Genomic DNA, 13,399 nt, shown 5'->3' with positions numbered 1-13,399 from the left:
GGAATCTTCCCCAGAACTTCCTGATGTGAGACGTGAGCAGGGGAGAGAAGTGCTCCCTCTGTGGAGGTGGAGCATGAGTGCACACTCAAGAGACAAGCCGGCAGAGCTGAGGGCATGCCAATGGTGCTTGAGGCCCAGGCTGTAGTCCCACCTGTCCCCTGCAGCTGGGTCGTGTTAGTCCCTTTCTGCTCTAGCTGGTTGTAGGGGTGGAACTGTATCTCCTAAAAAAGATTAATTTTGAAGTTATAACCCCCAATGCCTCCGAATGGGAGGTATCTGGAAACCTTCTTCAGAACCAACCTTATCTGGAAATAGGGTTGTTGCGGATGTCATCTGTTGAGACGAGGATGTCCTAGAGTAGGTTGGGCCCTAATCCAATATGACTGACGTCCTAAGAGGGAAGGGAGCCTGACGAGGAGAGGATTGCCAAGTGACAAGGAGGCAGAGACTGGATGGAGTCACCACAAGCCAACCAATGCCTGGGGCCATCCAAAGTTGGATCAAGCAAGAGGGATCCTCCCCCAGAGGCCTCAGACAGCCTTGGCCCTGCCAACACCTCAATTTCAGACTTCCAGCCTCCAGGACCGTGAGAGACTACGTTTCTGTTGTTTTAAAGTCACTCACTTTGTAGTACTTTGTTATGGCAACAAATTTGGCTGCTGAGAGGGGAGTTTCTGTCACTTGTGACCAGAGGTGCTGTCTCAGAGTCTGAAGTGAGAAGGCGTTCCTCAATTTGAAGATTTAAACCCTTTTTGCATCCAAGTGCCTTGCAACACAAATAACAGCTGTTTCCTCAAACTCTTACAAGCAGATTACATACCCAGCCACGGTCCTTGACTTTTGCAGTAATCTAACTTTCTCCTGAAAAATGACACAAATGAAATGAAATGTATGTAAATGCTACAAAGGATGGTCCTGGTTATCCAGCCTGCACACTGGTTTCAAACTCCGGAAGGCAACAATTCATGGTGGTTAATTTTAGGGAAAGCCTGGCACCCACAGAACTAAGAACTCCTGGGGATGATTAAAGACAGTTTCCTTCTGCTTCCTTTTCAATTAAACTATCAGATATGCAAACACTTTTCTCATTAGCTTTGCCTTTTGCTAAACTCCGCAAGAAAACTCCTAGAAGCCTGGCAGTTCTGGCTGTGGTTTTCTGCAACTGATTTTAGATTTGTGGATGACGAACATCAGGTGCCATTCCCTGGGCTCCCAGGGTTCTCCAAGAGCAGGGCTTCTGATGAGGACAAGAATAAGGCTTTTACCCCTTTCCTCAGAAACAGGAGGAAAAGCCTGAGAAGGAAGAAGACTGGTTTTCAGACAGAGGACATGGAGTGGGTTGAACTGTGACCCTCACAATGTATGTCTACCTGGAACTTTCAGAGGCAAGTTGGAATAAGGGTTTTTGCAGATGTAATTAAGGTAAGGATCTTGAGATGAGGGTCATCCCGGATTCCAGTGGCAAGAGAAGGGAAAACAGATTCAGAGATGCAAGTCCAAAGATTGGAATGATGTGTCTGCAAGCCAAGGAATGCCCTGGATTGCAGGCAGCCACCTGGGGCTAGGAGAGAGCTATGGATGAGTTCTCTATCAGAGATTCCAGAAGGAACCAACACCTGCCCACACCTTGATTTCAGTTGTCTGGCCCCCAGAACTGTGAGAGAATAAGTTTCTGTTGTTTTAAGCCACCAAGTTTGTGGCACTTTGTTATTACAGAGGCTCCAGGAAAGTAACACAGGGTATCTCCTATTGCACAGACCTTAAAGGCAGAGCATAGTGGGTGGTGTGGGTCTATCCTGTTCACTACAATGCACACTCTACAGCATTACAAAACACGTGGAATTTTCAAGGTTTTACAGAAATCTCCTCATAATCAACCATGATGCTAACCCCCAAACTTGCTCTGAACCCTTCAGTCATGCAACATCATTTATCAACTCATGCTTGGATGCAGTGCTGAGTTAGGAGCACGTCAGGCAGAATCTAAGTCCCCCCTTCAGAAAGGCTAACATGGAGGGGTACCTGGGTGACTCAGGCAATTAAGCATTTGCCTTCCATTCAGGTCATGATCCCAAGGTCCCAGGATCGAGCCCCAGTTCGGGCTCTCTGCTCAGTGGGGAATCTGCTTCTCCCTCTGCCCCTCTCTGAGCAACCCCCCACCCTTGCTCCTGTGCACTCATGCTCTCTCTCTCTCAAAAATAAATAAAATCTTTAAAACAAACAAAAAAAGAAAGGCTAATGTGGAGTGTCACCAGATACATGTGACAATGTGAAGCAAACAAGACATCATCTCTGACTGTTGGCCAGTAGTTATATATAGATATAGATACAGTTATTCTTTCGTATTTGGTATGATTTCTTGGTGGAAGGTAAGGATGGAGACCACTATGTACCCATTAAAAAGGAGTCATAAATCAACAAAACACTGGCACTGAGTCATTGCCAAGTGAAGAAAAGGCAACTATAGAAAACTATGTACAATGTGGTCATATTTGTATAAAAAAGAGTATTACCCTCCCATGTGTATCTGTACAGAGGAGACAGGAGCAAAGCAAGGTACAGACCTATACATTCTGTAGAACAAGATTTATGTGGCTAAACCCCATATTTGTAAACACATTGATGCATGCCAGGGAGAACGGACTGACTCTCAATCAATACCCACCTCTGGGGAGCAGGGTTGGGGAGTGGATGGAGATGTCTACTTTTACCCTATGTCAGGGTTAGCATACTGTAGTCCAGAGGCCAAATCTGGTTCAAAACCTGCTTTTATAAATGCAGCTTTATTGGACATAGTCATGTCCATCTATTTACCTGGTATCCATGGCTGCTCTGGCCTTATGCAGCAGAGCTGAGTAGTTGAGATAGAAACAAGTATGGTCCATGAAGCTGAAAATATTTACCATTTACCAGAAAGAGTTGGCTCTCCTCTGTTTTTTCTGGTACCATAAGCAGAGAAGTAGTTGAAGGTGCAGCCTGGGGCGTGTTGGGAGTTGGGGGGCCACCAAAGTGCTCTGAGGTCTACTTTTGGCTTCCTCACCAGTGGGTTTTGCCTTCTTGTGTTTCTTGGGTCTAGCATCCTCAACTTTAAGAAGGTCAGACTAGATTAAATCTATGGAACTTTTTCTGCCATGATAGTTCTAGGAGTCTTGAGCAGGAATTACCTTTAACACAGAAAAGCAGGTAGAGAAGAGATCTTTCTAGCTGGTACAAGGCCAAGTCTGGAAAGCAGCCAACTGAGCTGCAGCTCTTGTTGGTATGAGTTCAGATTAGGCAAGGCCCCAGTTACCAAATGGCTCTAGCCTGGGAGTGGCATGAGTGAACAATTAACCAGTCAGAAACTCATTTCTAAATCTCTCATTGCACAGTAAATTCAATTTCAAATCACAAGACCTATTTACTAGTGAGCACATCCAAGGCCATTATGCCACTAGAGAAGCTATGTTAAAAAAGTCAAAGTCCCAAAAAAAAAAAAAAAAAGTCAAAGTCCCTCCAACCTCCCTCGGGATGGTTAAAAGAACAGTAAGTGGCTGCTTTCTTTGTGATGGATAGGGACGCTGGATGACCCACTGGGGTTCACCCACAGATTCCTCACACATGCCATAGCTGAGCACTCAGTGGTCCTACCCCAGTGCTGGAGGGCCTGTGGAGTTTTGTCATGTCTACAAATAGCCTGTGGGCATCACCTTCCTGCTTATCATGCCTCCCACCGAAGAAAATGGGAATCAGCTGAGTTGGCCCAAACCTGGGTGAAACTTGGTTATGCGCCAAGAAAAGCTTTGAGGGACCAGCCTGACGAGGCTGCAGACTCTGCCCTGCTAGAGCTGTCATCAGGGATTGTGTGCTGGAAAATTCAGCTGTCAGACAATGAGGGGCCCGCACCTGACATTCCAGCACAGGCTGCCTTTACTCCTCCCGGAAACTCACACCAGTATGGAAACCTCTGGGCATGAGCACAGTAAACAATTTTCACCTTGGCTCTGTGCAAAGACAGTGGTTCTACTATGTTAGAATGGGCTAGGAAATTACATCTGTATGTCAGCAAAGGCTCTTGAACTTGGCTTTCTACTTCAGCAGTGGAACATCTGGGGACCAAGCAAACTCATGAACACAGGTATTAAGGAAAGCCAGGCAACTGGAAGCACTTAGTTGTGTTAAAAATACAGAAGAAATGCTGACACTTTTACAGTTTTTTTGGCTTTTTCGTAGTCTTTTTCACAGAAATTTCTACCTACAGCTGTCCAGTGGAACCCCCTCATGGTTAAAGAACACACGTGTGACAGTAGCAGCTGAAAGTTTTACTAATATATATGCTTACAAAAGGAAAATGAGAGTTCAATCAATTAGACTATCAGTTAAAAGAAAAAGTGACATGATATACAAGCTAGCTGTCCTTAGAGATGAACTAATCAGCTCATAATTATAATATTTATGTAACTATTACACACATTATAAATAATATTTATAAGCTTGAACAGTGAGGAAGAGAGAGTGGGGGTGAAGTCTCCAGTTTCATTCAGTTGGCAAATATGGTGGACCTGTGAGTCAGACACCTGATAAGGAGAAAAAGGCCATAGAAGATGGGCTGGGAAGACAGACACCTTGGATTCAAATTCTGACCGTGCTAGAAACCATCTGTATGCCATTGTGCAACTGCTCTGAGCCTCAGTTTTGTTATTTGTAAAACAAAGATGAGAGTAATACAGAGTACTGCCCATATAGAGTTGGTAAAGGCACTTTAATAAGCTAGAGGGTATTATCCTAAGCAAAATGAGTCAGTCAGGGAAAGACAACTACCACATGATTTCATTTGTATATGGAATTTAAGAAACAAAACAGATGAACTTATGGGAGAGTGTGAAATAAAAAACAAAAGGGAAAAAAATTAAAAAAAAAAAGGAAAAAGAGGGAAACAAACTATGAGACTCTTAAAGGTAGAGAACAAACTGAGGGATGATGGAGGGGGTGGGCAGTGGAGGGGTTAGACATGTGATGGGTCTTAAGGAAGGAGGGCACCTGTTGTAATGAGCACTGGATGTTGTGTGTAAGTGATGAATCACCGAGTTCTACTCCTGAAACCAATAGTGCACTGTTAAGTAACTAGAATTTAAATAAAAAATTGAGGGAAGAAAAATGGGCTTTAATAAGATAGGTTTATAAAGTACAAAGGCAGTAAGAACTAGTAGTAACTACAGCCATAACCGCTTTTTATTGAATAGTCCTGCCCTCAAACAGCTTACCCTGCAGAGAGGCGGCTGATCCAGAAACAAGTGCCTACAAGAGGGTAAGACTGTTGTGTAATGTACCGAGTGAGATGGGTGTTGGGAGGAAATCATCGAAGACTGCTGTGCAGGGGAGTCAGGGAGACATTGCAGAAGAGGGGCCCTTAGATTTAAAGAGGAGTAGGTCTTTCTTAAGCAGATAGTTCTTCCTCCCACCACCCCTTCCCATTCATTCGTCTACCATTTATTGAATACCTACTGTCTATCAGATAATATTTTAGGTGCCAGGTTTATGGCTGCACCTGTCATGAAGTTTATATTCTAGCAACAGGTGATAGAGTAGACAAGTATAAAGCATACAAGAACTTCAGTTGGGGGTGGGGTGGGTAGGGAGTACCAGGAAGAAGATAAAACAGGTCTAGGGGACAGAAGATGACCTAGGGTCTGGTATTTGGAGGCAGCTTCAGTTCGGGTGATCAGGGGAGGCTTCTCTAAGGAATGGCAGGCAGGTTGAGAAATGAGTACACCAAGACTTGGGGGAAGGCTGTTCCAGGCAAAGGAACAGCAAGTGCCAAGACACCGAGATGGAAAGAGCAAGTCTTCGGGGCAGAAAGGAGGCCAGGGGGACTGGTGTGAATGAGGGGGACAGATGGAGGTGACCAGGGAGCAGAGCAGGAGCTTACTTACAAAGAGCTGTGTAAGCTGAGATAAGATTTTTCAATAGGTTTTTATAATTCTGAGGTTTAAAGTCAAAACAAAAAATTCAGTCAATAACTTTTTTTTTTTCTCAAACTCTTTAAAAAATACAAAGGAAGGCTGGAAATCTACCCTGCCTCCCCCACCAGTCCTTAGGCCCTAAACTTTGTTATGTAAGAACCGACACCTTCTTTAATCTATTGCCAGAACCAGATACACTTTGCATCCTAAACAAGCTGCCAAAACAAAGCAGAAAGCCAGGCTTAAACTCTCTGTTAGAGGATGTTCTAAACTTTGCAAAAACACATTTCTCTATCTTTCAAGTATGTTTATTTGGACAAGGTATACGGATATAAGCACGGATGCAAGGAGCCAGCTGCAGAGGACCAAGACAAACCAGCAAAATGATTATTTAGCAGGAGGGAAAGATAAAAGCAGTCTTAAGTATAAGCAAACATTTCTGCTTCATCTAATGTTTATGAGCAAAACACGACCTCAACCTGAAGCAATGCTGAGGAGGACACAGACGCATATTTTCCACAACCATTCTGGGCTTGGTGATCAAGAAAAGTGGTACAGTGTCCTTCCTTTTTCACTAGAGCCCCCTCACCCCAAGGCCACACCTCGGTGCCAGCAAGACTCATTCTTGCTCATGCAGACTCATAGCAGTAGCTCTGCTTAGGAAAATGGAGCTGGGATCAGGGTACCAGGACAGCATGAAGGCCATCTGCAGCTACTCTCCCATTGCAAGTTGTCTGCCTTATTGGGACACTCCACGTCCTGACACTTATTTCAGGAAGTGGGGGCTCATTCCAACCCCCCAGGAGACACCCCCAATACTCTAGGATGTCATGTAAGAGTTAAGGAGGTACATTTTTTCATTTATGATCTACAAGTTCTTTCTTTTGAATGGATTATTTTCAACAAAGATGTTGAGAACACCATAACTTTGGGTCAAATCTTAGTGTTGGTATGCTTTATAGGATATTAAATCCATGTGGTACCTTTAGTATGTGGGGTATAGCAGAACTTTAATTTCTGGGCTTTATGAAGAAAAATTTATAAAGCTCCCCCATTCCAAATTCTATAATACATAGATCCACTTTCCTGTATTCTTAAGATTCCTCTGGTAGTCCCCCAAACATTAAAAGCTGCTTCGATGAGGATTGGATTTGTCCTTTTGAAAAAATTACAGACTATGTGAACATGGCATGTGAACTTCTCACAGACCAAAATCCTGGTAGTCTTTCTATGGGAATCATCAACGTTCACTCATTTATTCAACAACTACTGAGCAACCAATATGGGTAGACACTGTGCTATGTCCAGAGAATACAACGGACCTAAAATACTAGCATTCTCTGTGCTCATGGGCCTTAGGTCTAGTGAAGGAAGGGGAGAATTCTAATAATGAGAAAGTGTTTCTAAGAGAACATATGATATCCAAGAATGGACTCCAACAAGTAAGAGGCATTTCCTGATATGTTTGGCCAATACCAAGTGCCACCTCCTACTACACCCCAACTGGCTGGGCTTGGGGGAGTCCTCCCCAGACTAGCCTGTCTCATCTTGTTTGGTGGTAGCTCCAGAAGTCATAGTACTCAGTGCAATGTACCATGTTCTTGGAGAAACGCCATGTAACTGTAACACATATAACTTGTTTGCAATAGAACTATTTTATGGAGTTATGAATGTATACTTATGAAATTTAAAGCTACAATTGGAACATGGGTCCACCCAAAGGGAACTATGAGAAATTAGCTCTTTCAGATGTTTTATATCAGTGTTTACTACAACAACTTCATTCACTATGTAACCTGTTAATCTTTGAGAGCAAACCAGCAGCAGCACACCCTAAAGGTGTAAGAAAAATTGTAAAAGAAAAAAATTCCAGCCATGGACTTTTTTGTTATCTGTAAGCTGGAGAAAGGCTGTGACTGTTCTATTTCACTGACAAAAGAAACCCAATTTCTAGAAGATCAGAAAGTTTGAGACTTATTGGTACAGAAGGGGAAAGGAAAAGAGAAATGAAAGCTCTCAGTTGCAGGTTCCAAAAGAAAAACCCAAACAGGCGTGCCCAGATTTACTCAAAGCCCACATATCAAAAAAAAAAACCTATATTTGCAGACTTGATAAGTTATGGGTAATTATTTGCTTTATAAAGTGGGCTATTATGTGAGATTCCTTTCTAAAAAATATTATCTTCCTGGGATGCACTTGGGATGAGGTTCACTTTAGAGAAGTCTAACTACTATACAACCAAGGCACTGTATCAAACAAGGCTCCTAAGGGATCACGATGGGGACAGCCAGGAGCAGAAGAATGTATATCCAGAACAGTATTTAACCCCTGCTCCTCGGCCCAGGCTGGGACATGACTTCAAACAGAAGCAGAACAAAACAGAAACCAACATGGTCAGGGCTAAGTATTTGTCCTGTCACTGTTCCTTTGACTCAGCCACCATCCCTTGGGGTCTGATCTCCCTCCTCATAGACCTCTTTTCCTCTAGGTGGCAGTTGGCCTCAAAAGTGTTTTTTTTTTGACAGCAGTGGTTCAGCTGGTGTGTGATTTTGCCTGGCAGGGAACACCTGGCAACACCTGGCAACACCTGGAGACATTTTTGGTTGTTGTAACTGGGGAAGGAGGGTTATAGTCAGTTATGAGTAGAGGCCAGCGGTGCTTGCTAAACACCCCATAGGACAATCCTCCACAACAAAGAATCATTCTGTCCAAAATGTTAATAATGGTCTGAGGCTGAGAAACTCTGGTCTACAGAAGACAAAATCATGATCATCCCTCTACAGAGCTGGGATGCAGGGATAGAGTATTTTGGACTTTTCCATCCTTTTAAATGAGCTCTTATTTAGTTGGAGGGAAAAACCTGTAAATCTGATGTCCTGATATGATAGTCCCTGAATCAGTTGGATAAACCACTGATACAAGGGTCAGACTCATTGACACATAAAAATGGCTAAGCACCCACTTGAAAACATTTGGTCAAAACATGCATTCAAAGAACTATAATGAGACACTTGGCAAGGCCGCATACTTAGTCTTAAAAAGCCTTCTCAAAAGTAATTTATACCAATGAGCCGTGGCAAATTCACCTATTCTGTAAGTACATCGTGACTCAACAAGCCTTTTGATCCATTATAGAATGGCAACAATTATAGTTTAATGAGTTATTTTCACTTACTTGTCAGAACCTGTTTGGATAATCTAAATAACTTCACATCCTCTTAACATTCCTCATGAGACCGTCTCAGAGAAAACAGGCTCAATTTTCTTTTAAATCTCCAATCCCAGTTAAGTGACAGATGAAGCTGCTATAGCGACCACAGTCCTGCTGGGTTTTGGCTAGACTCTTTTGCCCCTCCTTTCCAAAATCATAAATCTATTTCTTTCACAGTGGAGATTTTCCTTGTCTCATTCCTTCTTTAGAGCTAGGGTAGCATATTTAAAACTTTTTCTCTAAAAAAAAAAAAACCCAAAAAACAAAAACAAAAAAACAAACTGCAGGGCATGGTTTAAGAAGCAGGTTTTTCGGAAAACTATTTTCATCCTGAAGGCAAGAATCTCTAGGTTGCTTTCACCTCATGCTCAAAGATGGTAGGACAGGTAAGAATCAAGACTTTTCTATCTGCAGCTATAACAAAATATGAATAATACCCAAACGTTTTGCTTCCTCATTTTCATTCATGGGGAACTTCTTAAAAACCCCCACACATTTATAGTAACAGATAAATCTACTCAAGTCCCTGCACCACCAAATCCCCTAAATAGGACTCTAAAACCCTTTCATCTCAAATAGAAATTCCACAGAGCTCCACAAGCCACAGACAAAACAAAACAAAAAAGAATCTGGAAACCACATTCTCCTTTCAATCTTGGGGGTAGTAGCCTGGAAAAACACAAACATTGTTAAAAGGTCAATAAAACCAGGACTCTCAAATAACCCGCCTTTCCTGCTCTTTATTCTAGCCCTGTACCAATGAAAGAAAAAAAAAAAAAAAAGCTCCGTGGTTCATTTTGTATCATTAAAAGACCCCCCAAAGTTTAAGTAAAATGTATTGCAGGTCATTGCAAGCGGCTTCTGTGGCCGGCACCCAGCAGAGCACATCTGGATGCTCTGAGGTCACCGGGGAAGCCAGGAATTTCACGTTTGCCCTGCAAAGCAAAGGACAGATACCTCGTGCACTGCCTGCTTTACCTTCTGCCAGGGCTCCTTTTCTTCTACTTCTGCTCCTCTGCTGGGCTGAGCTGGGAACGCCTCTGGGCTTCAACCTCAGAGCACAGCAGAGGCTTGTGAAGGCCAGACCTCAGCCCCGCAGCCTGGGGCTCCCTGCCCTCCTGGGTCCCATCTGCCGGCTTCTCTCTGAACCTAAGCAAACGCAATGTGCATCTCTCTAGAGGCACAGACAGGAAAAGAGAACAGAGTGGGGCAGGCGTTCTCACGCCTCCCTCCCCTTGCTGTACTCACTAGTTAAACACACCAGCAAACCACTACGGGCCAGTCCAAGTTCCCACAAAAAGGAGGGGGGTAGGGTTTCTTTTCTTTTCTTTTTCTTTTTTTTTTTTTTAAATGCAGGTTGGGGAAAGTACCATTTCTTCACGGGTCACTCCACAATTGTCTGCATCACAGATCTGACAGTAATTGTTACCGAGGCAGAGGCTTGTGCTGAAACGGGATTCTCAATGCTTTTTTAAGTTTCTTTCTCGGGGTTTGGGATGATGGAAAGGTGTTCAAGCGAACACAGCTATCAAACAGCTGGCAATCTCCTTCGAGTCACTGCTTTTGAGGCACATATTATGAAATCTTTTATGGAGTAAAATCGAGAGTGACTTGATTTTGATTCCCATCAGTTATTCAGAATTTTCTGATTTGCACGGTCATATACACACATACACACACATTTTTTTTTTTTTTTAGGGAAATGTGACCAAAAAATGACTTTGCTTATCAAGTTTCCTTGATTCATATTTCTGGTACACTTTGTGTTCTTTTATTGCAGCCAAAAAGAAAAAAAAAATCAATAGGTACCTTCTATATTCCAGGCACTTTCTGCAATCTCATTGCCAACTAAACCATTCTGCAGAAATCCCAGATGAGCCAGTGACAGAAGGTGAAGCCACAGGCTATTCATATATGTGAGCAGAGAGGAGCCGGAAACCTTCTACTGTGATAGCACAGCACTTTCTGTGTAACCCCTTTCTTAGGACTGGGGCAGCATTCTGTTACAACTCTTGTCATTTTTAATATGACTAAAGTGATTTAGGGAAATTTTTCATGAAGACTGTTTGCCCAGATAAAATGAGCGAGTAAAAAACACCCCTTGTCTCCATGAGGAATCTCTCTAAGCTGGTTTGGAAGCAATTCCCAGTATCAGTGAAGAAATGTAAGGCTTTTAGCAATAAAGCAGTGCTTCCAAAACACTGGATTGCACATTACAATAATTAGAGGGTATTTTTTTTTAGCACATTTTTCTTTCAAGGAGTCACAAGCCTCCATGAATGTGCCTTTACCACACCCTTGTTGGGCCAGTTTCTCCCAGTGTGATCTGTGGAATGATCACCAGAATCACCCAGAGCAGGGTGGCATGTTTACATGCAGTTCCTGGGCCTAGGCCTGGACCCCCTTGAATCACAATCTCTGGGTGTGGCCTGGGAATACACACTTTAAACCAAGTATCTAGGTGATTCTCGGGCACAGCAGTTTTAGGATGCCATCCTTAAAACCTTGGCAGTTAGGGACTATGCCTTTTACTTTGTGATCCTAGAACTTTGTCCCATGTTTGGGATGTTAGCAGGTAGTTAGATGTTTCACAGATGTTTTCCTTTTACAAAGGAAAAGGGGAAACTCAGTTGGGCTTTCAGTCATGGCTGGAAATACTGGAACTTCAGAATTGGGATCACTGATCCCCAGATTTTATCTTTCTACTCTCCTCTATTTGGAGGATTGGCCCCTTTCAGATTTTGACTACCTATCTTCTAAGACAGGGAGAACAAGGATGGTTTATCTTCAAATTTACCAAGCAAAAAAAAAAAAAAAAAACAAAAAACAAAAAACAAATTTACCAAGCAAATTGCCAAATTTGTGACTTTCCAAGTAAAAGGGGCCAGGAAATAATCACTATGTGGAGTCAAGAGGTTTGAGAAGTCAGCCTGGTTGGACAGTCCTTGTGAAGCAATAACGAGAGGCCTTTCCTGTTGACCTGCCTCTTGCAGATGCATATGGATATGATTTGGGGAAAGAAAGAGTAAAGAATCAAAGGGTGGGCACAGGGATCTGTTTGAGGTGATTCCAGATTCTAACCATGGGATGCCTGCCGCTTTGAGTTTTGCTGCAGGGCCATGAAAATAGGTAGTTTATAAATTTTTTGCATTTATAAGGCCACTCCAAAGTGTCCTTTTGGGAAGGAATTACTATAGTGGTTCATTTCCGCCAGGATGTATGGGCCCCAGCTCTAACCATCATTCTTCCTAAATAGCTGGCAAACTCGAAGCAGGTCCATCTGCTGGAATTGGCATAATATCCCTCACAAGGTGGGAAGCCTTGAGGTCCAGGAAGCAAGTACGTTCAGGTGGAAAACAATGAGAAGGAAGCCTGTTCCCAAAGAACAGGCAGGAGGGCGGCATTGCTGCCTGCGGCCAAGAGGACCAAATGCTCCCACGTCCCCTAGAGCATTCATCTCCTAGGCTGCGTGGAAATTTCACATCCTTACCTAGAGAAAGCTGTGCCCAGCATGGAAGTTGTCCTGGTGACTTTTGTGCCATTTTCAATGTATGCCTCCCTGCCCACCAAGATGACCCATTCTTGTGGACCAGTCCAGCTCCACAAAAGCCAGTTTACCCTATAATTATACCAAAATAATTCTAGTCCTTAATGGGAAAAATTATTTTTAATTTTAATTTTTAAAATGTATAACCAGACTACTACAAAAATGATCTGAAGTGGAAAATAGCATACTATAAGCACGCAATTAAACCAAATAGTAAAATCAAATCACATGTTTAAATCAAAGAAACACACAAGGCTGGATAAAAAGTGACCTAAGACTTCAATAACAACAGCAAATGAAGATAATTTCCCACTTGCACCTGCTGGTGATGACACATGCCTCAAAATCCAAAGCTGATTGCTTTTCCAAAAGTTGACAAGAATGTCGTTTAAACCTGGGGTATTGCCACAGTAACTTCTTGCAAGATACATCCACAAAGGCAAAAGAAACAAAAGCAAAAATGAACTATTGGGACTTCATCAAGATAAGAAGCTTTTGCACAGCAAAGGATACAGTCAACAAAACTAAAAGACAACCTACAGAATGGGAGAAGATATTTGCAAATGACATATCAGATAAAGGGCTAGTTTCCAAAATCTATAAAGAACTTATTAAACTCAACACCAAAGAAACAAACAATCCAATCATGAAATGGGCAAAAGACATGAAGAGAAATCTCACAGAGGAAGACATGGACATGGC

The 13,399-nt window shown here is 42.7% G+C and overlaps 1 protein-coding gene across 23 annotated transcripts in view; it reads right to left on the bottom strand.

Moving 5' to 3' along the window:
- The window catches only part of ABLIM1 (actin binding LIM protein 1), a 292,836-nt gene that overhangs the window by 74,283 nt on the left and 205,154 nt on the right, over positions 1-13,399 (bottom strand). Inside the window, exon 1 of one of the 23 annotated variants that reach the window (XM_041745632.1) lies at positions 10,129-10,386. The exons of the other annotated variants lie outside the window; for them this stretch is intronic. The gene's annotated coding sequence lies outside the window, so the exon portion shown is untranslated. Of the gene's footprint in view, positions 1-10,128; positions 10,387-13,399 lie in introns of those variants that run through there. 23 annotated transcript variants of the gene reach the window in all.

Source organism: Vulpes lagopus, chromosome 2 (genome assembly GCF_018345385.1).
Source record: "Vulpes lagopus strain Blue_001 chromosome 2, ASM1834538v1, whole genome shotgun sequence".
Taxonomy (NCBI): Eukaryota; Metazoa; Chordata; class Mammalia; order Carnivora; family Canidae; genus Vulpes; species Vulpes lagopus.
Note: the sequence above shows the minus strand (reverse complement) of the source record. Positions and strands in the feature narration are given on the sequence as shown.